The following is a 24,282-nucleotide window of genomic DNA, read 5'->3' as shown; positions in this document are numbered from 1 at the left end:
TCGTTGCTGCAAATGACTTCCTGTCTTTCGACGCGAATTACCAACTCGTATAATATTTCCGGCGAGACTGGCAACGTGATCGAAGCGAATATGTTGCGTGAAGGCTAATCGAGATAGAAGGCCGTATCGATCGATCTCAAACGTACGGAATCAGTCCGGCGTGCAGCCAAATTACGTGCCACGCTAGCTTTCGACGTACTAATCTGCGCGAATGTACTACTGTATAATACTCGCTTCAAAGCAGGCTGTATCCTTTTTGCGATAATTTCCCGTGCTCAGCTTTCGCGGTCAACTTGCAATGTATATAAGGTATTAATTAAATTAGCTTTACTGGAACATCTCTGAAGCTCCTTCATATCAAGAGGCGTGTTTAATTAAAATTTATATCATAGGATATAGTTGGTTTTTTTGGGTCGCGCCCATCCGCCTCGCGACGAAACTAATTTTTAATCGCGCTACCTTTCCACGGACTTAAAGAACGAACGATATCTGTTAGTGAAATCCACTTTGTTACACTTTTTACCGTGCGATCAAAGTTCGGGGCACCGACTACAATCGAATTATCGGTTTTTAAATGAAATTCTTCGCGAGGGTCTCGCCACTCTTCTCGGAAACTTTTCAAGCTAACGCAATTTCTCGTATAATTGGCCGATTAATTTGATGAATTAAACGGTCTGCTTGGAGTTCGTTTAAGTCGTTACACCGAGTACGCGTATAATCGCTTCAGCTTCACTACCTTCTCTCTCTCTTTTTCTTTCGTCTGGTCCTTTTTTTCTTGTGTCTGAAGCGACGCGTTTATTCCAACGACACGCCACTCCAAAGTATCGCGACTGTTAGTTTGCGCGTCTACCCTTTCAACTCATTAACATAAGAACGTCTACTCGGGAAAATTGCATGCAATTTTCTTTAGGAACATGCTTCGCGATTCTGGTAACGCCGGGTTTTCACTTTGTCCTTTAAACTACATTCTGCCATAACATGTAATGTACGGGCAAGGAATTCAGCTGGCACGCGAACCCCGAGGCGGGCAAACAACACGGTCCGCTTAATATTTTTCATTCCCTACTGCTGAAAATAGAAGACGCGACTCGGAGATAAGGGCAAAGAAAGTAGGGAAAGCAGCATGTAGATGAGCAAGAACTGTTACTATTTCTGAAGAGGGGATTGGGAAGTTTAAACGAGACAAGGGTCGACGGGACAGGATCGTTGCTTTTCTCTGGAAAATTTCTTCTGGACACGAAGGCTGCAATGTCGGGAAAGCTCTTCGAACGCTGGCGGTTTCATTGTTTCTCGTTCGTGGCTCTTTTCTTTCCCGATTCCTCGCGAAGTGTTTGCGTCATCGTGTTGAGTGCACGGATTCATATTTCACAGCCAAATATACAAGAATTACTTTTGTTCAACGACCTAACGCGTCGCGTTTTTCGATACCAGGACCTTCCTTCGTCCATCTTTCACCCAAACACCCAACATATCGTTTCTTTCTCTTGCATTTCGTCGTAAAAAAAAAAAGAAAAGAGAATGAGAGCTTCCATTTCTTCTATCAGTTCTCGATAAATATGATTGATTTCACGATTTTATATTTTCTTTCGATTCGCGTTAATGTTTTCCCTCGAACGGTCACTCGATTAACTAGTTTAAACGAAAGTTCCGCCAATACGTAACGAACGATCTTTATCGGTTCTCGTATCGGACATTTTAATCTCGAGTTTAAAGTGGTTTCTAGAAAGAGAGACTCGAAGTAAAAGAGATTCGAAAATTCCATCAATCTCGTCGCGTCGGCCGACCGATATTTGATGCGCTCTATCATGGAGATATACCGCGCACAAGGCCGATGATATGCTAATGCCATGCGCCCCTTTCATAACGACGGCAAGTCGTGTTTTACTTTCATGAACTTCTTCGAGCTGTTAATAGTTCCCACAAAAAAAAAAAAAAAAAAAAAAAAAAAGAAAAAGGAGAAGAAAGAATCGACCACGTTCTTGCAATGACCGACTCGTTTTCTTCTACGTCAATAATTTACGTGAATTAATTTCAGTTAACGCTTAATGTCGCTTATATATATGCAGGATCTTTACTACAATTAGTTTATTTAAAATGAATTAAACAGATGTTGATTAAACAAGAAACGATGGTTGTTTAACGTGAACTAAATACAACAACGTACTATAATTAAGACAACTAAATAGTTAATTTGCAACTCTCGTCACCATGGTTCCAACGCTCTCTCTCTCTCTCTCTCTCTCACGCGGACCACACTCTCTCGACAACGCAATTCGTACTCTTTGACTTCTCGATTCACACTCTCCGACTTCTCAACTAACACTGACCATTAATTCGTCTTTCTCCCTTAGCATCCCTTTGTCTTTTGTCTTAGCCCCATCACGCACGTGTCCCGCAACCGCTCGTAGCCAGGGTCACGTCGGCCTTTTCCGCGTAATTATTCGATCGAAGAACCAACGATACATTGTTGGACCTGTTGACACTTGGGCTTTCTCGCGACATTGTTTATGATTCGCTCGGTATCTTTTAGGCCTTTCGTCCACGATACTATACATATATGTCGGGTTATCATTAGGGTTAGGGGCGTGTAACGAATCTTTCTTTGGATTAGACATTGTTGTTATGCAAGAGCAAAGATATTTACTAGTACAATTATGATTGTGACAGAATTTGACAAGTAACCGTGGTAATTAGATATTCGAGATGCGAATGGCAATGATCTTAGACTCGATAACGAATCCACGGTCAACGGGACGACGAATGCGATTTCTTTCGCGGTCTAAGTCGAACTCAACTCACTGATCCACGATACGGGTATGACTCAACGTGCTTGTCCACGATACAAGTAGAACTCGTTCGACTGAATCTCAGTCCAAGTGAAATTGCTCTTATATACTTCTCTCCGTACCTCTCTGTACCCCTCGGGTCGATTTTTGTTTTCAGGGAGAGCTATTTAATTACTCCATCCCTCCCGTGACCGTGGCTACGTTCAGCGATCCGTTATGTCACTTCGAGCCTAAGCCCACTGTCATTAATCTCGGGCACCCATACTCGGATTAAATCATAAACAACTATTTCTAAGTTTTATTATTTAAATACAGCTATAATAAAAAGTCTGTACCAAAGTATCGGGGACCTTGCCAAAAATTCCAAATAGAATGGCCCCGATGTTCTTTCATCTTCGATATATATAAATCACGAGTATAATTATCGGCCACTCTTATATTCGTGTAAGTTTACAAATTTCTACTATTTTTTGTCTTTCCTAATTTATTCACGAAATAATCATTTTGTGGCAACTTCAAATTTGCGTAATGTAATCCTCGGATGATGTAGATACATAGAACAGTGTGTGAAACGTGTACAAAAATTACCATCTCTCGAAAGTTCACTTGAAATTTCTGAAAAAATGTTAGAATATAAAGTAGCCTGAAACAAGAAAAGTTTTTATCGCGCGCATATAATGAAATTTACTTTGTATAGTCAAATATGGTATCTCCGAGAATTGGAATCGTCTTGTACTACCACGGAAATTTTCAAGATAACGGTATTTATAAATTCTTGACAGGTTCCAAGCCACTGTAAGTGCCACTGTAAAGTATCGTCGGATCAAAGACGGTCGAGCGTCAGAAAGTTAAAATACGTTGCGAGCAAGTTTTTTCGCTGCCGGAATAGCGTAAGGAAAATTGATTTCTTGAAAATTGAATGTTCGACAGGGTCGGAGGATTGTTGGCGAATGTTCGTACATGGAAAAAGAAAAGATTTTAATCGAAGGCTGTCAGATTAAAATTAATTTCAGCTCTCTATTCGACAACGTTTCTAGAAAGTATGACATTTTTGCGCCAACTCGCAACTTTGTTCGTTTTAATTTCTCGCGGCTTATTCATTTCGAGCACTTGAGTTTGTCAAAACATAAGCGAGCTTTATTTAACAGGGCTGTGGTTCTCCTGGGTATAATGTCATTGTACATCGACGTAGCTATCCATTCTACCGGCTAACGAGGTGGCCGTAATATCGTTGCGAGAGTTGGCAAGCACTAAACAATTTTAATGAGATATCCGAAAGAGAAGAAAGTTACCAGTCTAATTTCGTCGGACCTTGCTAATTTCGCGTCAACTTTTTCACCAGCCGCCCAATTAACGTTATTTCATCCGCGTCAAAATAATTTGTTTCACAGTTACGTTGTAACTTAGTATCGGGAAATCCGGCCAAGTTGTCGGTACCAGGCATTTTGCAGGAACGCGGAGAAAAATGGCAACTTGGGTTAGAATCGACGTTAACTCTGTTACCGTAGGTTAAATAGCAACCTTCGCTCGATGTTGCTTATTCCATTTGGCTAATAACTCGAAGACTAATGTTTCAAGTTGAACGTGTAACGGTTCGATGGCTTACGTACATTGGACGGTTCGCACTCTGAAATCATCGAATGATGTATCGTGGGATTAATGGGTAATCAGAATATCGATGCTGCATAATGTTGAGTAACATATCGCGGAGTAATGTATCGGCCGCGATCTACCTATTAGGTTGATGCACGTGAAATATCGTTTTCTCAAATAGGACTTTAATCACGCACAAAGTAGAACCGTACAAAAGAATTTCTTATTCGCAAGGGACGTTATTTATTCGATGACGGAATCGCGTAAATCTTTTCGTATGGTTCGAAAGGATGGAATACTAGGGTGGCAAGAATATTTAAAAAGATGCTATCGATTAGATTGGTTTCGGAGCTAGGTCTATTTTTGTGAAAATCAGCGAGCGCCAGATGCGAGTTTTCGTTACACCGTGTACTAAAATATTTGCAAAATCGAAGGAAATGTAACGAAAAGTAACTATACCGTATTTCTTCATCTCGGAACAATAATTTCTGTAACAAAAGAGATCGTGTACACGCGTAGATAGGAGAAGATTAGCCGAGTAGGCGATATACGACAAAATTTCACGTAGGTATTTCAAATTTGATTTCCGGATAAAGGAAATACAGGGTATAGCAGAGGAAATGAAGGAAGGATAGACCATCGACGATCGTTACATCATCGCTCGCATAGATTAACGTAAATGCGATCCAGATTATCGTACTGGCTGGCGTCAATAAAATCTCAATTTCAACTGTCGTTATGCGAGCGTACACGCAATTGGTATTCGGACAATTTGCCTTTGCTAAACTTCAATTCCATTGCGTTGTAATGGCCGAGATAAATAAATTAACGGAGAACAAATAATAACTAATAAAAGGGAGGATGTACCGTGAGTAACGTATACGATAATCGATTCATAAATCTCGATATAGTTTAATGCCGAGCATTGTTTACAATCGATAATAATGTGGCATAATCGTGCTGTAAACACGTCACTCTTTATAATCGCATTATCGATTCTATCGTTTTAATTGCGGTGATCTTTGTTCCGTTGATTACTTCGATATGCATGTTTATTATCGTAAATCGAAATAACGCCCCACTCGTCCTTATTTCCTACAGCAAATATTTAACGGAGCCAAAATTCCACCAATTAAATTATGTTTTTCCGCAGTAGCTTAATCCATTAAGTGAATTTTCAGTTTTTATTTAGCACGTAATCGTATTTCCGAAGTGTCACGTGGCTGCATGCACGTTTTTGCAACGATTCGCTCGTTTCATGCTATTATTATTATTACAGTTTCAGTTATTCGGTCAATTTATTTAATGATACTTTACAATGCGCAGTGTACGTTAGCTATTTATCGCAAAAAGGTCGCTACGTGCTATGTTTAAACGGTCTCGTTTATATTACACGCAATTTTATTGAATTTTGCAGAAATCTGAAATATTCGTTTCTTTTTTTTATTCGACATATCTGCCGGCCGAAAGTTTTGTTAATTTTATTATGAATTCGAAATTAGTTCTAAACAGTATAGTCATAATAGCTTTTAACGAATCCTTTGTTCTCCTTATATTTACAAAGCAAATAAAAACTTTATAATAATTCAAATATTTGGCTAAAAAATACACTCTGTGTCGGATCTACTACGCACCTTTTCTCTGGCAAGCTTCTCGATTGTAAACACAGCCTTCGTCCTATACAATAAACGTATAAAGGCAAATAAACGTGCAGGAACTCTGAAAATCCCACAGTGCGATCGTTCTATTTAATATTCATTTCTACAATATTGATAGATGGAAACCGATCTTCCCCTACGGTATTACGCGCATAAACAGATAATCGAGGATGAATCTTGAAACAACTACATTCGTTTACACGCAGCAAGATTTCCTTTAAAATTGCAGCGATGCTGCGGTTTCAATCCGCTTAAGGGTTAATTATCATTTATTGCAATCGATAATGATTCCACGATTCGACAGATTCATCTGGTTCGGACGAAAGTTGGACACTTGAAAAATACACTCGTCCTGGTATTATTACCGACGTTTGTCACTCCCGTCGTTCATTTATGGATCGAAGTTATTGTGGCTGGCTTACCACAAACGAGATTGCGTTTGAAATATGTTTGCCGACCAATCGAATCAATTTAATTAAGAACCTAATACATTATCGCCGTCTATCGTCGATTTCGTGGCGCGGCATCGTTTATAGAAATTTCAGGGCATCGATCAGTCGACCACGCTCGTCTACCTCCTACGTTTGATTTCCAAATCTATATTATCGATAGACATTTTAGTTGAAATTGACGTTTAATGACGCCTCAAGGTACATACTACGAGGAAATTGCTTGTAAACGAAACGTCTTTACGCTCGCTGTCGGTTTATGTCGCTTACTTAAGCAGACGATATCGAAGATTTAAGCAGGTTTAAGCATATTCCGGCTCGAAGAACGCGTCTTTTATCCGTTCGTTCAATTCAACCATTCAATAAGTGTCATACAGTATCGATTATTTTAATATTACGTAGTATCGATTTCAGCAACCATAAATTAGGTTGTTCGAAAAGTTTCTTTCGTTTCATATGGTGATAATAGATGAACAACAATTTCTGTTTTATATTATTTTATTGAATTAAGTATGATCCATATCGTTCTATTTCTATTATTATGTTCGTGCATAATTCAACAAACTAAAAAACCATAATTCTAAAAACTTCAAAAATAATAATATAAAACAAAAAGCATTGTGCGTCTATTATTTCCTTATAGAACGAAAGAAACATTTCGGACAACCTAATAATAGATCATCGACTTTAATCGGGTTCTCGTATATGTTCTCGATCGGTACATAGATTTTTGGAAACATTTGTTTCGCGCAGTTTCTATTGTATTTGCGATATTTCGAGTTGCAAGGCAAGCTGGAATAGTTCTCTGCGTAATGTAAATTACAAGCGAGTTATCGGGTTGCCAGATAAAACGGTCCATTCTGTACATTTACGATAGGTGGGACAAGCTATGCAGAGTTATTTTAATTTCCGGTTGGTCAGTGTCTCGGAAAAGCGAGTTGGTGATAGAGCATTATCGTCGAACCGCTTTTCTACCCTGGCGAAAGTTTCCACGAGTGTGCAGGTTTACAAATGAATTCGTTGGCGTTTCAGTCGATAGGACGGATGAATCTCGAGTTCGATGAATAGCAACTTTGACGACTTGGCGACGGTATTTAACGTAATATCGTTATTGGCTGCTAGGCGAGTTCCAGTTTAATTGGAATATTCCTCGAAGCTTAAGAAATTACTTCCTTGTAATTGTTCGATACGGACTGTTCGTTAAAATGGGACCAAGGCTCGCTTCTCTGGACAGGCTACATTTATATTGAACGAGCCGTTAGGAATTTTTTTTTTTAATCGCTCGATTCAATAAAAGCGAAACCGAGATCGAGCGGAAAATCAAGAGCGCCGGACGAAATTAAAAGTTGTTTTCTATCTGGAGAACACGACCGTATCTCCGTATTCCACTACGGTTCTCTTCTCTGGAAAGGGGATTCACAGGGATTCGCGAACATACACAGGAACGAAATTATTCTCCGCGAAAGCTCGGCAAAAGTAGAGACGGTTGCCAGACACGTGCCGGTATCAAGCCACTTTTACCATTTCCTTCTTTAACGAGCCTCGTTTTTTCCCCGTTTCATCGCAATCATCATTTTCCACAGTAAGATACTGCTATCTTTTCTTCTAGTTTTCAAATAACGCACGAGTTATACCCAATAACGCGATGTCGTGATAGACGTTTCTTCCTAAGCGTTGACAAGACAGCGAATTTTTGACTCGTTGTAGATCGATCAATTCCAATAGTCAAGAAACGAGGAACAGTCAGACCGAATGATTTGTAAACATTTTGTCAATGTCTTCCAAGGAATCCCAATCAGCAGGAATTTTCCAGAATTCGTTTCACCTTCAGGAATTCTGTCGATACATCTTCTTAAGCGATAGAAGTCTCGCTTCGCGTTTCGTTTTCGCTTCGAACACAAGAATTGAAAAGGTTTTTTCGACGCGTAGACAGCAGAGACCGAGGGATGAAATTAGCAAGCGTCAAGGTCCGGGGTTTTTGGTTGGCTGACGTTTCGGCTGACTGGGTTGTCAGTAACGCACAGGCGAGGCAAGAGACGGCGAGAAGAGACGAGAAAGGAATAGAGGAGAGAAGAAGAGAAGACAGACAGAGAGAGAGAGCGCGAGTGGAGTTGGATAAGGGAAAGGAAGGGAAGAGAATGGAAGGGAAGAGAAAGGGTGGAAAGGAGGAAGGTCGGCGGGGAGGTCAGCGCGTGACAAATGAGGCTGTTTGTCTGAACCTCGTACACACGGATAACGAGCCCCCTCAGAGGTCTCCATAGGTCCTCTTTGCCCGTCGAGTCTCGAGCTGCATCTCTCGGTATTTCGTCGCGCCTTCCCCCTCGGCTAGCCGAGAAAATTGCGTACTTTAAACACACCTGGCTGCCTCTGATTCTCGAGGATGTCGTTGCATCTAATTGATGTAGTAATTAGCGATGAGACGGACGGTTTCGCAATCAGGAACAGCGACAGGAAATTGGGCTGCCGCGTATCGCATCGGTAAAACGCGAGGCCAAACACGATTCCGGAAAGAAATTCGCTGACGGTCGATGCTGGTGTAGCTGGCTGGTCGTATTTTCGGGATCGGTAAAGTGTACGTGAAACGCAGCCGAACCATCGACTACACGAACGTGTTTAGCATCGAGGAAGCTCCGTTAATTAGCAGTTGTTTCGCCGGTAGATCCTCCTCTAATTACCTATTATGTGGTCGTCTGATCGAACCGGTGACTTAGTCGCGCGTCAACGGTATCTCGCGACCCTTAATTAGCCTATCGATAAACGGAATCGGGATAAGGCAACTACTCCGTTGCTGCTCCGTCCTTCGCGTCAATGTTATGAAAAGTTGCGGAACCAGTTAGACGCGGAAAATGAGCTGTCAGTCGGACGCCGCAGTATGCTTCGCGACTGTCGATTAATTTCTCCTTTCGCCAATCATCGTGAAAATTCTTCCTCCGTGCTGTCAAACTGAACTTGTTTTCGATCGACGTAAAATTCGCGGCCCACAGAAACCGAAGGCGCAATATGTACCTTCCGTACCTTCTAATTTTCTCAGAGTTTCGCGTTTAAGGCTCTTGCTCTCGATGTTCATCGTAATATTTAAATATTCGAAGTCCGTGTATCCGAGCATGCCTGTAAAAACTATGGCGATTAAAATTGCTACGATCGCATAGGCGAATATTTCTATCCGAAATAAACGATGATCGAACATCGGGAGGACAGAATCGCTGACGACAAAAATCACACAGTGGTGGTCGACAGCGTCAAATTTTAAGTCTATCCTACAGACTGCAGAGGCATTTAAACGAGTAGCTTTCCGGAGCTTCGTGTCGTTCCCGGTTTTAGAACATCCACTGACTTCCACTGACATTCTAGCGAAATGTGAAAAACGGTGCAGATGTGGGATGAATGGACGACGAAGGAGGCTAATGGCGGTCGGTCGGTCGAACGATAGATACGAGTCACGAACGATCTGTCGTCGGGAAATTGAATGTGCATGCTGCGGCCGATTCGATTCTCTTCGATCCTTAAATTCCACGTCCTTTTCCCTCTTCCCATTTGCCGACAAATTTTAATAATAGCACGCCTTTATCTAAGAACCGGACTCGAGGAAGCGGACTAAAACAATGGACCGACTAGGAAAACGATGCTGGAAAGGAACTTGACGATAATCCGGGAATAAATTCAAGCGGCTCGCGATCTTCTTGGCTTCAGGGTAATTTATTGCCCAGGCTCCGATTCGCTGGTTGTACGCCGCAATTTTCTCGACCATCGTAGTACCAGTTTTACCCGGTGTTCGCTAATATCTCTTTCCCTTTCTCTCCTCTCGTTAGAAATTCGTCTCAGTTGATTTACACGCGACCAATTCTCGTCAAACCATGCTGAATTTCATCGTTGATACCGCACATGAATCATCACCGGGCTTACCTCATTACTATCGCCAAATGTCGAACACAGCGTAGCGCTCGTCAGCCTTTGAACTTCATTGCGATAATTATTTTCCGAATATCGGATGGTGACACGATATTAATTACGTTATAAATTACCGCCGCTGATATAAAATACATAATGCGCGTATTGTCGCGGGGGTTAGGATCAGACTCGCGGTGGACGCGCGGCGTATAGTAGCCTATTTGAATTGCAGATAGAAACGAGGCTGGTATCGGTGAAATTAGCGTCAAATCTATCGGCATTAATAAAGTGCAAATAGACCAACTCCGAGGCCGTTAGGTCATCGTTGTATGCTCTCGTTCGATGTAACGCGTCGATTAATTAACCACTGGCTGTTATTTCATCCAAAAAGGAAAACAAATTATCGATGATACCTAAACGTGGATTTTTTCTGAAAGTGAAACGATCCGATCGTATCACGTGGCAATTGTTCTCCGCCAGTGCGCGTCCCTCTATTCGATCCATAAAATACGAACGAAAGCGACGAGAAGGTAAATCGATCGAAAAAAAAAAAAAGAAAAAAGGAAAATAGGAGAGGAATTAGGAAGGTAACGGTATAAGCAATAATCGATATCGGTGAAGGATAAAAATGGTACTGATCGTAACATATGGCGCGATATCGTAACGGTGGTGGCAGAAAGGAAATTCGAGATCGTAACTGGATCGGGTCTTTTTTTTTTTTTACTTTCGCGTCCCTTTGTCTTTCCCAGCCGAGATAGATAAGAAGATGAACTCTGATAACGATATCTGGGACTTACGATTACGATACTTTGAGTGACTGTATCTCGTTGGTTGTTCGATCTCTCGCAAACCCCGGAGTTCGGTATCCAATTCTGTCCGGTTCTCCTCGTACATTTTCTTCTCTTCATTTAATTTTCACGAGCACTCGAACCGCCGTGATTTAAAGCAGCACGAAAAGGAAGCGGATCGATATTTACTCTGGGTTCGATTAACGTTGCTTCGTAAAATTTTTATGTCTCATTGAGAAGCTAAAGTAAGAAGGTACAATGGCAAATGTTTCACGATTGTTTGCAGGAAAAATCCACTTCTCGTTCGTTTATCACATTTTGACCAGATTCTCGGGTGCGCGTATCACGCGTATAGACGCTGGCATATGCAAATTGGATCGCAGTGTCTCAGTTCGAGCTGCATATGCAGACGGTGGATATTGGAAGAAAAGGTAGTGCGGCGGCGTAGTTGGTTGGGAAAACGAGGAAAGTTCCGCGAGAAACAAATTTTCTCTCGTACCCTTTAAAACGTTTCTCTTCGATATCTCGAACTGTCGTTGCAATAACCGCGAGAATACGCTGAGTAACGATTTTGATGCAGCGTCTAAACAGCACCGGCGGATTAGTTCCCTTTTCCTGGAGGAAAAATTTGCATCGTCGATCAAAGGATATTCTCGTGAACGTTGCGAAAGGTGCGAGCCATCATAGAGAATTCATAAATATAACGGTCGCGTCGATAGGGAGTTGGCTCGAAATGGATGAACCCGAAGACAGTGTGTGCCCTAAAGGACGAGGGACATCGTATTATGGTGGCCGATCGAAACCAATAAATCACTCGGTGGTCGGTCCCCGATGACGTTCGCCATCGATCATTCGCAATTCGCAAGAAGGGATCGTTGACCCACCACGAAGGGGCGTACCAGACCTAGACTGATCGATATTCGACCATTAAGTAGAGACACTTAATTAAGATCAATAAGGCTTTTGATACGACATTAACGTTATATGACGCTTCGCTTTGACACACCGACGGTGCACAATCGTAGGACACGTTGCGCGATCCAATCGTGTTTGCTTTAACGAGTTTCCGCCTGACCAACAACGACCATCGATTTGGATTACCTTATCGTCCAACTATCCAATGACTTTATTTCAATTCGCGTTACTAAACGTGTCCCGTATGGAGATACGTGCAGCGAACGAACGTAACATTTGACAAGCCATGCTTGAAACTCATTCGCGTTAGTTGCACGCGTATCCCGTAGAGCTTTTAATGTTTCACGCGCAAGTTACTTTTATATGACTCTCGTCTGCCGGTGAAAATACGTTTACACAAGTACGTACAGTGATATGCGCGCGTGTGTGTGCGCGCGCGCGCGTTTGTGTGTAGGATTTCCGGAAGGGAGACATTACTTTGAAGAAGTAAGACGTCAAGCCGATATTCTTGAAATAATGCGCAGACGGTGCGCTAGTTTATCTTGATATTCGTGGCGTTTTCTCGATACATAAAATAGTAGCGACTACTTATGGCCACGGTAGGCGGGCATTTCGAATGTATACGCTTTGGATGATAAATCTCGAATAAACAAAGTTACGTTTCGCTGTAAGTATTTTCGACAAATGCGACGGAAACGTAGTTTGCGTGAAATTCTCGTAGGATAATTTAAGCTCTTCAAAGGAGCGTGTTTGCTAAGGTACTTTCGGTCGAGGACATTAATCACACAGAGGCATTAATCATTACAACTTAAGCCACTTATCGACGTATCCGAGAGAAATTACATGGATCTCTGGACGAGTTATATTCGAGTTTATCCGCGGCAGATGGAACGACAAATCGTTCGCTCGACAGAGATTAAATTTTATTTCAATGTGTTTTCGATTTTTCGTTGAAACTAACACATTCGTAAATCCAGGTCACTGATTCGTTGCTTTGATTTTTGCACCAGTTAACGGGCTACGATCTCGCCGAGCCGTGGGTTTCACGGCGAAACGAAATAACGCCGAACGGTAAACGGTGATGCATTAAAACATGATCTTTGGATTTAATGTTCTACCATGAGCTAACGATACCGAGTAAAAGCTAATAGATACTAACGAACTACCGGTCCGAGTTAATCGATACGTTTACGTTGCCGCAGCTAGTAGCTCGTTCGTATATTTTCGTTGGAAAGTGTCTGCTATCCTCCGTCGTATTTCAAATCACCTTCGACCGATATCGCGTGGCGTGATCTAACGAAACAGTTCTCGCATTCACAACGGTGAATATGGAGAGGGTCGTTAAACGGTAGGATCGTTGTAAGTCTACGAAAAAAGGTTCTTATCGCGAACGTGCCGCAACTGTAACTCATCCCCGAAACGAGAATATTATCTCAAGTATAAATTCGAGAAACGCGGCAATTTCATTGATTTATCGAGCTACAGTCGAGATGGGTTGCTCGAGGGGTGGAGAAGAAGGTAGAAGAACGCGTGCCGGACAGCCGCATCTCTGAACTTTATTTATTCGCGGTGAATCGAGGCTAGCCACGGGCTCGTTACAACGGCACATTACCCAAATTGCGGGCATTTCATAGGGCCATTTGCTGGCAACCCCTTTCGCCACCGAGCCACGGAATTTATAGCGTTCTTGCATGAGATCACTCGCGAACATAATCCTTACCTCCTAAGACGAATGTTTCTTCCTGAAAGTGTGTTTCTCGTGCACGTTTCCCATTCCCCTTTGCCCTCTCGTTCCGTCGTTTCGCTCGTGCTTTACTCGGTTTTCCGCTCGCTCGATCGCCCTATCCTTTTGCCGTGTTCGCAAATCATTTGTGCGTCGTTACGGTCGTGGATCCGCAACCGGGCAATCGGCCAGAAACTCCAAGTTTCGGCAGCCATGGTTTTTGCCCTATGATCCTGTTGAAACAGACTGCCAGCCACGCAACGCGTTTACGTATTTGTTCTATGGCCGAACGAACGAAAGGGGTTGTTTTCCTTTTCCAGGGAAAATATCGACTACATAGCCAAACTGTCGATCAGGTGACGAAGTCGAGTCGAAAGAGTCGTTGATCCGCGAATGTTTACCGATCGGATTAAAAGAGCAGGCGTCGGTTGGATGATCATCGCGGTCGGAGCCGTCGAAACCGGCGCTTGTGTCGCAAGTATCGACGGGGCGATTTAAGCGACGTCCAAACTATGGAGACGTACGGGCGTGACCTATATGAACGCACCGGTGCAACTAAAGTTACGGCCATGGAAATAAATCCGGTTTAGTCCCACGGGAAGAGACAGATTTATTTCCAGAGAAACATTGCGCCACTCGCGGTCGGCGAAACCTCTTTCCTTCGCGCGTTCGTAGTAAAGGTACCGATTACGAGAGGGTGGGACGCGAATCATGCCCTTATTTTCACGAACAGATAGCGTCGACTAGTTCTTATCGGCGACGGACGAAGCGAGCACCGATATCCGAAGAGAAACGTTTTCCTCTGCGTTCTATGCATACGTACGTATAAATTCGATCCTCTCCTCTCAAATTCAGGGCAATGTTTGTCTTTGTTTGAAACGCATCAAAGATAGCCTTTGCGAGTAGCGGATCATGGAATCACCGCGAATCGAAGCGTCGTTTGCTTTGTCGAGGTCGCTTTGAAGGCCTCTCGTGGAAATCTCCTCGATACAGTCCCCCGGTGAACTTTTTTTTGTATCGAGAGTACCGAAACATTGGAGACGTTCCAGCTAACGTGCCTTTAGAGATCGCTTAAAGGGACGAGGACCGCGCTCGATATCCCTCGACTTATTCGTTTGCTTTTCTTTGGGACCGTATGAAGACGTAAAGGTAGCGACACTTCCGAGATAGTTGCAGGCGATATACGTGTATTGGACAGGGAACGCGATTGTTCCGCGATAATCGTTGCCCCGAAATCTTCCTTTACATTGGCTGGAATAACGAATCTACGGGGTGAAATCCTACGTGATCTTGGGATGAGGCCGGCGAACCTCATAGATACACAAAGCAAATACATATGTACAGGGTTATATCTGAGCAGGAGAGGCCGCGAGGCGTAAGAGGACGAGACACGGAGAAACGGAAGGAGGTGCGGCTATGTAGACACGATTATCCAGCCACTGGTTATAGGGAGAGCTAACAAGAGCAATGGTATGGGAAGTTTGGTAAGCGCGAGCTTTCCTCTCACGCCGTTTTACCGGACGATCTTCGCCCGGTTCAGCTCGGTCCGAGCAGGCTACGTGTGATTGAAGTTCATCCGGTGAGTGAAGGAAGTCCGCGAAAGCGGAGGCGGAAGGAGGCGGAATCCTCCACCATCTTAAGCCATCTACAGTCCATGCTCGAAGATAAATCCCTCGACGTGCTACTCCTGCTAACTAACTGGATTGCTCAAAATAGCGCGCTTAGTTAGGAGAAGGGTGTTCATTGCTCTCCGGTTATCCTCGCGTACTCCTCCATTCGTTCCTCCATTTTTGCTAAAATGCTCCCACGGCGATACCCAAAGGTTTAGCAACTGTACCGAAGCGAGACTGTCTTACCTCGTAGCGTAACCGGGCAATTCATTTTCGTTGGATAGTCCGTCGAGCTTGACGAGTCGGACGTACATATTTTATCGTTCTGGCCCGACGTTCCGCTGCCGCGAGGGTGTAATTAATTATTCCAATCTCGTTGAATGGGAATTTTCCTTGGGACTGAAAGAGGAAAAGTGAAGGAGCTACAAGTTTTAGAGGATACGCGTTGCGAAGATACTTTCAGACGATTGCTCTCCGTTTAACCGTGGGAGAAGTTAAGTGGTAAGGCCAGGCGACCTCTCCAGGAAACATCGAAGCAAATTTGCCGTTCTAAAAGCCCAACCGGTAATTACGTCATACCATCTCGCCATAGCAATCTCTTCGAACAACAAAATGCTTTTGGGACGAAGCGCCTTGTCTCGCTGGACTTTCGCATTCTGGCCAAAGTAACATTACGTCTCATGAAATATCCAATGTTCGTGTTTAACTCTTGATACTGGCCGGTCTTCTAACGATAACCGGTACGTTGTTAGAAGCGACGATCGTCACGTATAGGCGCGGACACGCGCGTTAACCGGTTGATAAAGCAAACGAGCGAACGACCAACTATCCGACTAGCCGTTTCGGCTGGTTGTTTTATTTTTAATCCGTCGTTCCGTGACAAGCGAAAACGCTCGTAAAAATGTAAATTTTAACGGGCGATTAAGTTCGCGTGGCTACGATTAACGCGATGAACGTCGCAACGTGAATTTATTCCCTCGTAATTGCGATTTATTTTCACGTGGGGACGGCTTTCGTGTTCTTCGCTTTGAGCATCGAGTCGGTTCTCGATTGGAGCACGTGCGACCACTGGAAAGAATTACGAACACTTACGCGATGGCACGATTTAACATTAAACTGGCAATTAGTTGAAAAAGTCGTTCTTAAACCATCGGTAACTTTACGAGAGGTTGCCGGCTAGCCGGGTTAGTATAATACGCGTTGTTTAATGGATCGTTTAATCGGATATCGGAACTCGCGACTTTGACAACTTCCGTCTGTCAGAAAATTTGCTATTGCAATTTTCAAAGCAGCTGCATCTTTACGCGCGTCGATGTCGATGTTTTCGTTTCTCGTCTATAATCTTCTCCAAGAATATTTCGCAGCGTGCCAAGAATTCCCACACGAGCGGCCGATCTCTGAGAAGTTTGCAAGGTGTGCTGACTAGTCGAACCGAATTGCGTCAAATCTAGCGGATATTTTCATTCGGATGTTCGATCCTTCGGCAACTCGTAGGACGACGGATTATCCACTGGATAATTAGATCCAGGAATTTGTAATTTTTCATTAATGTTTCAAGAGGATACAGCCTGATTTGTATGTAATCATCTCTGTTACTATCCGAGTTTGTTGGACGTTCTTTGTAGTTTGTTATTTTGTACGGTTTTCATAATTCACGTCGTTTTATTCGTTCGATGTAAAAAAGCTAAAGATAATTCCGAGACTGATTTTCTTCTAACAATGGTTACGGCGGTATAATGTACCACGGTCTATAATTCACTCAAAGAAGAAAATAGATTAAGCATAATTTTAAAGATGAGATATATAGTTCCATTTATTATAGAACCCTATATCTGAATAGATTCCGGCATCAGAAAAATTATAACAATTTAGTAGTCTTTCTAAAAGTTATCTTTGATATATTATGCCATTAGTTCTCGAAAGAGTTAAATCGAGTCGCACGTGCTTCTCGTTTCTCCTGGTACCGCAAGAATCTCGCGAATAAAACGTATGGAACCGAAAATCCGAAACTATCTGGTCGTATTTAAACGCAAGACAAGCGTGAAACAAACAGCGCGAAACGATGACTCACCGATTAAAGAGGAACAACGAACGTTTAAACCGCGGAAGGTTCATCCATGGCGCCATCGTAAAAGCAAAGTCGTTGCTACGTTTTACGGTGGAATGTCTGTTTTTACATACGGCGTGCTTTCGCGTTTCTCATCCACAGTGTCGATATAGTCCGTTGCGATCGTACGAGCCACCCAGCTAAACCAACCAAAGGTAAACCGAGCCGAGTCGAGTCGAATCGACGCGATGCGCGACTTTTATAGATATTCTGAGCGTATATTTCTCGGTTATGGTCGGTTACGATTTCGTCGTGCATGTAAACTATCTGGTAAATCAGTGAACGCGCCGCGTAACTTGCTGCACAGACGGAGATTTCTCTGTCGAAACGTTATTGTTTCGTTGAAAGCCGTAAAATCGCGCAGATATTGTCGCCACTGTAGGTAGATGCGAAGTCGTAGACACGAACGGGTTGCTGTCAGCGTTTAATTATTCTGTTCGGTTAAAGCACGCTGTTCATCTCCAGTTGCGATGGTTGCGCAAGATTTGGACGGTCTGCTGGGTTCTGCGTCCATACGCTGTGACCTCCCGCAACGTAATTATTTACGCAGAGCGCGCAATGTGTCGCGACCTACGTGTAATTCCCTTGGCCATTTTTCTGCTCTCTTTCGGGGCAGTGCACGCGACACAGACGACGCGTCGAGTCGCACCAGGGAGGATTGCTCCGCCGGGAGGGTTCCGCTGACCACATATGCAAATGTAAGCTGAGTTAAGCGCGTTTTAATTATATGCAGCTGTGGAAAGGCGCACGACCCAATGGTACTGACACACTCATGGGCCAAAGCGAGCTGCGTGTCGCTCCGCCGGTGTTAATTGCTTTAAGATTTATCACCGATACTATCTTGCACGTGTCGCCAGTCAGCCTATTGTTCGACTATACCACACCTATACCAAATACTACACGATAGAACGTCCATCTTGTTTGCCAATTCGATCGTATCGAGGAACATCGAAAATAAAATTCCTAATGGAAAGCTGGCGCTAGAAAATACGCTAGGAGGGACAAGAGTTAGCGAAATCTTGGACGCAACGGAACAGACAAAGTTTTAATAAGACATCGGTAGTTTTCAAATATACAGTCAGAGAGAGAGAGAGTTTCAAGCCATCGGGCAGAATTCTAACGATATACCGGAGCACAAAGTTACGATCAAACAATCAGAGTTGCAACCAACAATCAGAAAGTTTCGATAGAATCGCAGAATATAGTTTCGATAAACTATCTAACATCCGTCGGCTACAATACTCGTTATTTTTTCATGCTACGAATTCTCCGAAATTGGCTGGTTTTTCGAAGGACCTAGAGATTTTTAGACGACGTCATTCTGCGATGTTCGGGAACGATAGTCGAATCTAACGTAACGTAGAAATCCAGCCGTATCGACTTCTCTCATTTCTGAAAGGAAATTAAATACATTTTGTGAAACGCGAGAAAACGTTTGAATTCAAAAATCGAGCGAAGAACGGGCAGCGCCTTCAGGGACGTTACCATTATACGTTGCGCAATATATTTGGTAAAAAGTCCATTTCTTTTCGTCGAACCAGGACACAGAGGTCGACCAATTTAATCGCGTAAATTAATTACCAAACTGGTACAAGTTATTCCTATTGCTGCTTTCGACTACCTTCCTCGATAGAAATAAAACTCATCAAACTTGACTTTAACGAAGATCGTCTTTCGAAAGTCGATATGTATCAGATGTAATGTCTGTTCAGAAAATGGCATTTAAGTCGGCACGGGGATAGGAACAGCGCCGCATGATTCTACACAAGTTGTAACTTCGAAACTAATGATATTTTCGACCGGTGTTTATCAAAATTGTTTTGTTTCTTTTGATAAATACTACACGATCCTGAAATTTGATCTCAATTTTTTGAAACACTCTCTACAGTAATAATTATTTGTAGATAAGAAACTTTCGGCCAGTACAAGGTACGCGTTACAAAGTAACTTGGCATTCTTAAATTTTATCTTTATCCGACTTCCATCTCCTTTTATTTACTTCATCCAACGGTTTATTTTTCTTTCGTTGTTCTTGTTGTTCCACCTGGTTGTTTGTCGTCAAGCGACACGGCGGCGATTCCACTTTCCTCCGCTTCCTATTTCATTTTAACATCGCCGGGGGAAAAATTATACGATTCTTTTGTTCATTTCTCACCATCCTTCCATGGTTACAGACGGCAGCGTGGCGTTGCTTCGCTTCTCTGTATCTCACAGTGTAACCATGTCTCGCTGTCTTTTCACCTGTTCTCGCTGACAAAACACGTCATAGCCGGGATCTACGCGACTATCGTCGCAAACGTGGCTAAGCTAGCGTTCGTTGCATGTATGCATAATTTTACTCCATTTTCGTGTAAACAGGAAAACTTTCCCTCGAGGAATCTTTGAGAACACGGAGCTGCTCCGGTTTCCCAGCTCCTATATAACCGTGTAGAAGTGCTTTATTACTCGCGAAAGTCTCGCGAACAAGCGCGGATATAATGGATAATAATGGATATTTCGCGTTGAGCTCGGTAACGGTCAAACGTTGCTTTGTTTGAGTTTACGACGCGACGTAGGAAACAGAAGCGTGCATCATTCAGCCTCCAACAGCAAGAGTGAAATCGATCAAAATACCACTTGAAGGAAATCTCTTTCGTCGCTATACAATTTCGTCGTTAGCGTCCAGTTGGATTCGCGCGAGCATGGAAACGACGAACGTTATGCCTGCAGTCGTAAGAGCGTTGATTTCTTTTCTGGAATCTTCTTACATCGCTACCGTTTTTCTTAGTTAAAACGTCTTATCCGTTGTTTCGAAACGTCCCAGAGAACTGAAGTTTTATTGTTTCCCTATGCGGTCTTTGTATTTCTTCGTTCGATTCTAGGTAAGAGAGAATTAAACAGGAGAATTTTAATATGAAGTAACTGAAAATGTAAACAATCTGTTAGGCTCAAAGATTTAAGCTTACATTCTAAGATATACGACATTGAAGAAAAGAATCATCGCCCTGATCAACTTTAATTTCCCTAATCGTGGCATTTCTCGATCGTCGGTGTTGCACGGACGTAAAATTCTATAGACGCAGCTGTAGCTGGTCTTACACAATGCAACGTAGCGCTACGTAAGACTTATCGTCGTGTTTATGCATTCGATGCATTTGTGTTATCTGTTTGTTGCTTTTTTCTCTCGGCACTGCTCGACAAGTTTGAGACGATCCCAGTTTTTCCTCGCGAGAAACGCTTTACACGCCTGTACGTGTGGAGCACGCGTATATCATCGTTGGTCGAAAAGCACAGGCGAGAAAAGGTTTCCGCGGGAAATCTTGGAAAGCGATGGTCAGACTCACGTGCCCCGGAAACCTAAGAGCGCAGTGTGCGTCGTCGGATAAATTCCCCGGCACGTTCCCGATGTTTCTCTTTAAAAATGTTCAAGATCACGCAAATAAACGTAAAACTGGTATATTGGCTGTGCCGTGTCACGACCTTATTATACTTTTAATAAATTTTCTCCCGTGTTCTTTCGGTCGAGTGTATAACGCTTTTAGCAGCGCGTGAACGGCCTTTTCACTCAGCGTCCATTTTTTGACTTTCAGATGAGCACGGCCCATGAATATTTTCCGTGGAACTACGTTATTGAACGCGTACAGCTTTCGCTGTCCGCGCATAAACTCCTCCAATGATTTGCCGCTGGTGAAAAAAAAAAAAAAAAAAAGAAGAGAGAAAGAGCAATAGCAAAGGTGGAGTCACGTGTACGCCGACACCGGTGAGTCGATTTTTAATTTAACGCGTTTTTTTTCTGCCAATTGTAAATTTCGGTATCGATAATTCATCGACGAAACGGTATTTTCGATAGGAATAATTTTAGTGAATTTGTTACGGGGAAACGTCGTGCATTCGAATTCGATCGTCGGACACTTTGCACCATCTGACGATAATCGACGGTGATAATACGAGAGATAAAACGGGCGGCTTGAAAAGTACAAACAGACAATGTCGATTCTCTTGAATATCTATAGAGCTTCTATAGCTTGATACAAATGTGACTGTTTTCATTCGTTTGTGGTTGAACGGAGAACGAACGAAGAGCTACAAGTGGAGTATCGATATGGAGAAAGTTGCTGCGAAAGGCTGCGTACTCCAAGCTCGTTTTCGCAGAGAGTTTATTAGACGCGTAAAAAAACGAGCGAACGGTAAGGAAAAGCCGGACAATTACGGAAATTTTAGTGTCGCAATAAAATCGCGCGCCGTTAACGTTAAAACTCTCTGGCGTCGCGTTCGCTTTCGAAACCACCGGAGCACGGCAAAGATAAACGCGGAAAGTTTCCGCGTAATGTTCAATGGGAACTTTACTACCGGCTGGATACTTTTCTTCTCGCTGTTCGTTCGTTCGCTGCCGGGTGTTTAATGTGCTCGGCTCCAGAGGTTAGGAGAGTAGGTTGTCGGTTGCTCTCGGTTCTCGGAACAATATATCTTATCGATTATACGGCCTGCGCATACGGAGAAGCGTTAATGAACCGCTGCGACCACCCTTTTGCAAATGGAACCATATATTATCAATGACTCGTCGAGGCGGTGGTTGCGGTCGAATAATCCAAACCGCTCCGATTGATCAGGTTGCACTGCAATGCCGTGGTTACTGCATCAACGTTGGAAAGTATCGCGAACAGCGCGACAACTATGTGGTACCAGCGGGTGACTTTTCCTGACTGAAAACTTCCGGGAATGCACGCGTCTTGGGTCAAAAGTCGTTTATGCGTACGTACGAATCAGTCGAGAGCAAGCTCGAGTTCGTACAAGCGGAGTTGATGTAGGACAAGTTGATCGATTCTCTTCGCTGTCTATGATCTTTCGTTCGTACGATGGAAGTTCGTATTCGGATAAGGCAGAAAGTTCATTCGAACGGGTATCGATTCGAATCACGTGCGAATAATCGTTTAGGCGTAGAATACGTTTTGAAGGGTTGTGTCTAATGTTTGAAAGAATGAAAAATCAACACAGCGCCCTGTTGTTATTAATTTCCATCGAGACTTTTCTTGACAAAGCCACTCTGAAACTGTCCCGAAGACGAATAACATTGTCACTCCTTTCGTAAGAGTAATGCACAGCCTCCGTCGCTCCTTCCGACTCCTTGCTAGTATCTTGACACGGAATTCTCGAGGTGAAACTACCCTGCAACCTCGATTCCTCCGTTTCCTCCTCTCGGCTGCTCCATCTGACCGTCTCCGTTTCCAGCTTCGTATTTCATTCGTCGACCTCGATGCGTCTCGGTGTGTGTAAACGCGTTCTAGTACGCGTCTGCGGTCATAATTCGGTTTAAGAGGATCTGTCGGGTAGCGACAAAAGGAGGCCGACGAGTCGAGAACGACGACTGCATCCACCGCGGAGCAACCAAAATCTCGAACACGGCGTCTCCGGAGGTCGGCGCTCGTTTCGGCGTTCGAGCGGCCGAAAGAAGCGAAGAAAAAGATAATTGTATTTTATGAATTCAAGATAAGCCGAAAACTGTTTTCAACTTGAACCTCGATGAGGGCGGCCGGTAGAAAGGGAGAAGGAGAGAAAAAGTCGAGGAGGTCGCGGAAGCGATGGTCGAGAGGAATGTACGAAGAAGGGGTGTCCCGCATAACATCAACATAATTTTCAAGAGCCGCGAGAGGTCGCATTTCCATAATGGGATGCATCGAAAGCTGGGAGCTTGGATGGTTTGCTTCCATTCTACCCTTTCTCCATCGTTCCTTGGTTATACCGCCTACACCTTTCGCCCCTTCCCTACCTTTTCTCTTCCTCCCCTTCTCGTTTCCTGCGATTCTCCGTTTCTCTTTATCACCATAATCCGCTTTCAACCCTGCATCTGGGAGCAAAACGCCGAAAAAGGGTTGCTGAAGCAACGGCCGACACCGCAAAATGCTATCCATGCGATTCCTCGTGTTTCGCGTGTGATGGATGAGACTCGTCTCTATTCTATCTTTGTGCGTTCTTCGTTCTTGGTTTGTCCCCTTCTTTTCCCCGACTTTGTCTCTCGTCTTGTTCGTTGAGTTTTCGTTTCGAAATGCGCGGCAGTCAGACAGCCAGCCAGTCAACAAGATTCCGCAGCTTTTCTTGGTCCAATGACTCAACGGCTCGTGTTTAGCTCGCGTTTCGGCGTCCGCTGGTCGAAATTAAGTTCCGTGCAAAAATTGCTCGATCAGTGTCGATACGAACGATATGAATGTGCCATATGGTGGTGCGCTTTACAGATGTCCGTTCGCTCCCGGTCGGACCAGGTAAAGTCCAGTCCAGTTGCCGCGTCAGCGCGACCACCGTTTTTATGTGCAGATTAAATTTATTTCGCGCGTACGTTTATTACTCTCGACGTTTGCACGCGCGGAATTTTACCGCTCTGTTTGTTTTTCTAATTTTAATTCGCTAGTAATTGCCGGAAAAAAGACAGAGAGAGAGCGAGAGAGAGAGAGAGAGAATCGAATTTCATCTTGATAGCCTGTAGTAGATACATCAATGTCAAAGTGGACGGGTACTCGATCGAAGAGCCTGTCGCCTCTCTGTAGCTTGCATTAAACTAAGTTCCGTCTACATAGACTACTAACTACTTCCAGACAAGAATGACGAGCTTGAACTTTGACAGTGATAACTAGCTTTCTGAAACAATGTCCGAGATAAGCGAATACATAGCGTGATTTGCGATAGCGTTGGGCAACGTTGAATTTCGCCACGCACAAAGTATTATACTTGCCAAGTTCGAAACAAGCTTATAGAAACGAAAGAACTTTCGGAGAAGATTTTCGCTACGATGTG

General features: G+C 43.5%; 1 long non-coding RNA gene across 1 annotated transcript in view; it reads left to right on the top strand.

The window, feature by feature from the left end:
• Positions 1–21,251, top strand: part of LOC139989364 (uncharacterized) — a 28,724-nt gene extending 7,473 nt beyond the window's left edge. The window contains exon 3 of the long non-coding RNA XR_011800322.1: positions 21,087–21,251. This is a non-coding gene — a long non-coding RNA (uncharacterized lncRNA). The remainder of the gene's footprint in view (positions 1–21,086) is intronic.
• Positions 21,252–24,282: the final 3,031 nt, after the last annotated feature.

Source organism: Bombus fervidus, chromosome 7 (genome assembly GCF_041682495.2).
Source record: "Bombus fervidus isolate BK054 chromosome 7, iyBomFerv1, whole genome shotgun sequence".
Lineage (NCBI taxonomy): Eukaryota > Metazoa > Arthropoda > Insecta > Hymenoptera > Apidae > Bombus > Bombus fervidus.
Note: the sequence above shows the minus strand (reverse complement) of the source record. Positions and strands in the feature narration are given on the sequence as shown.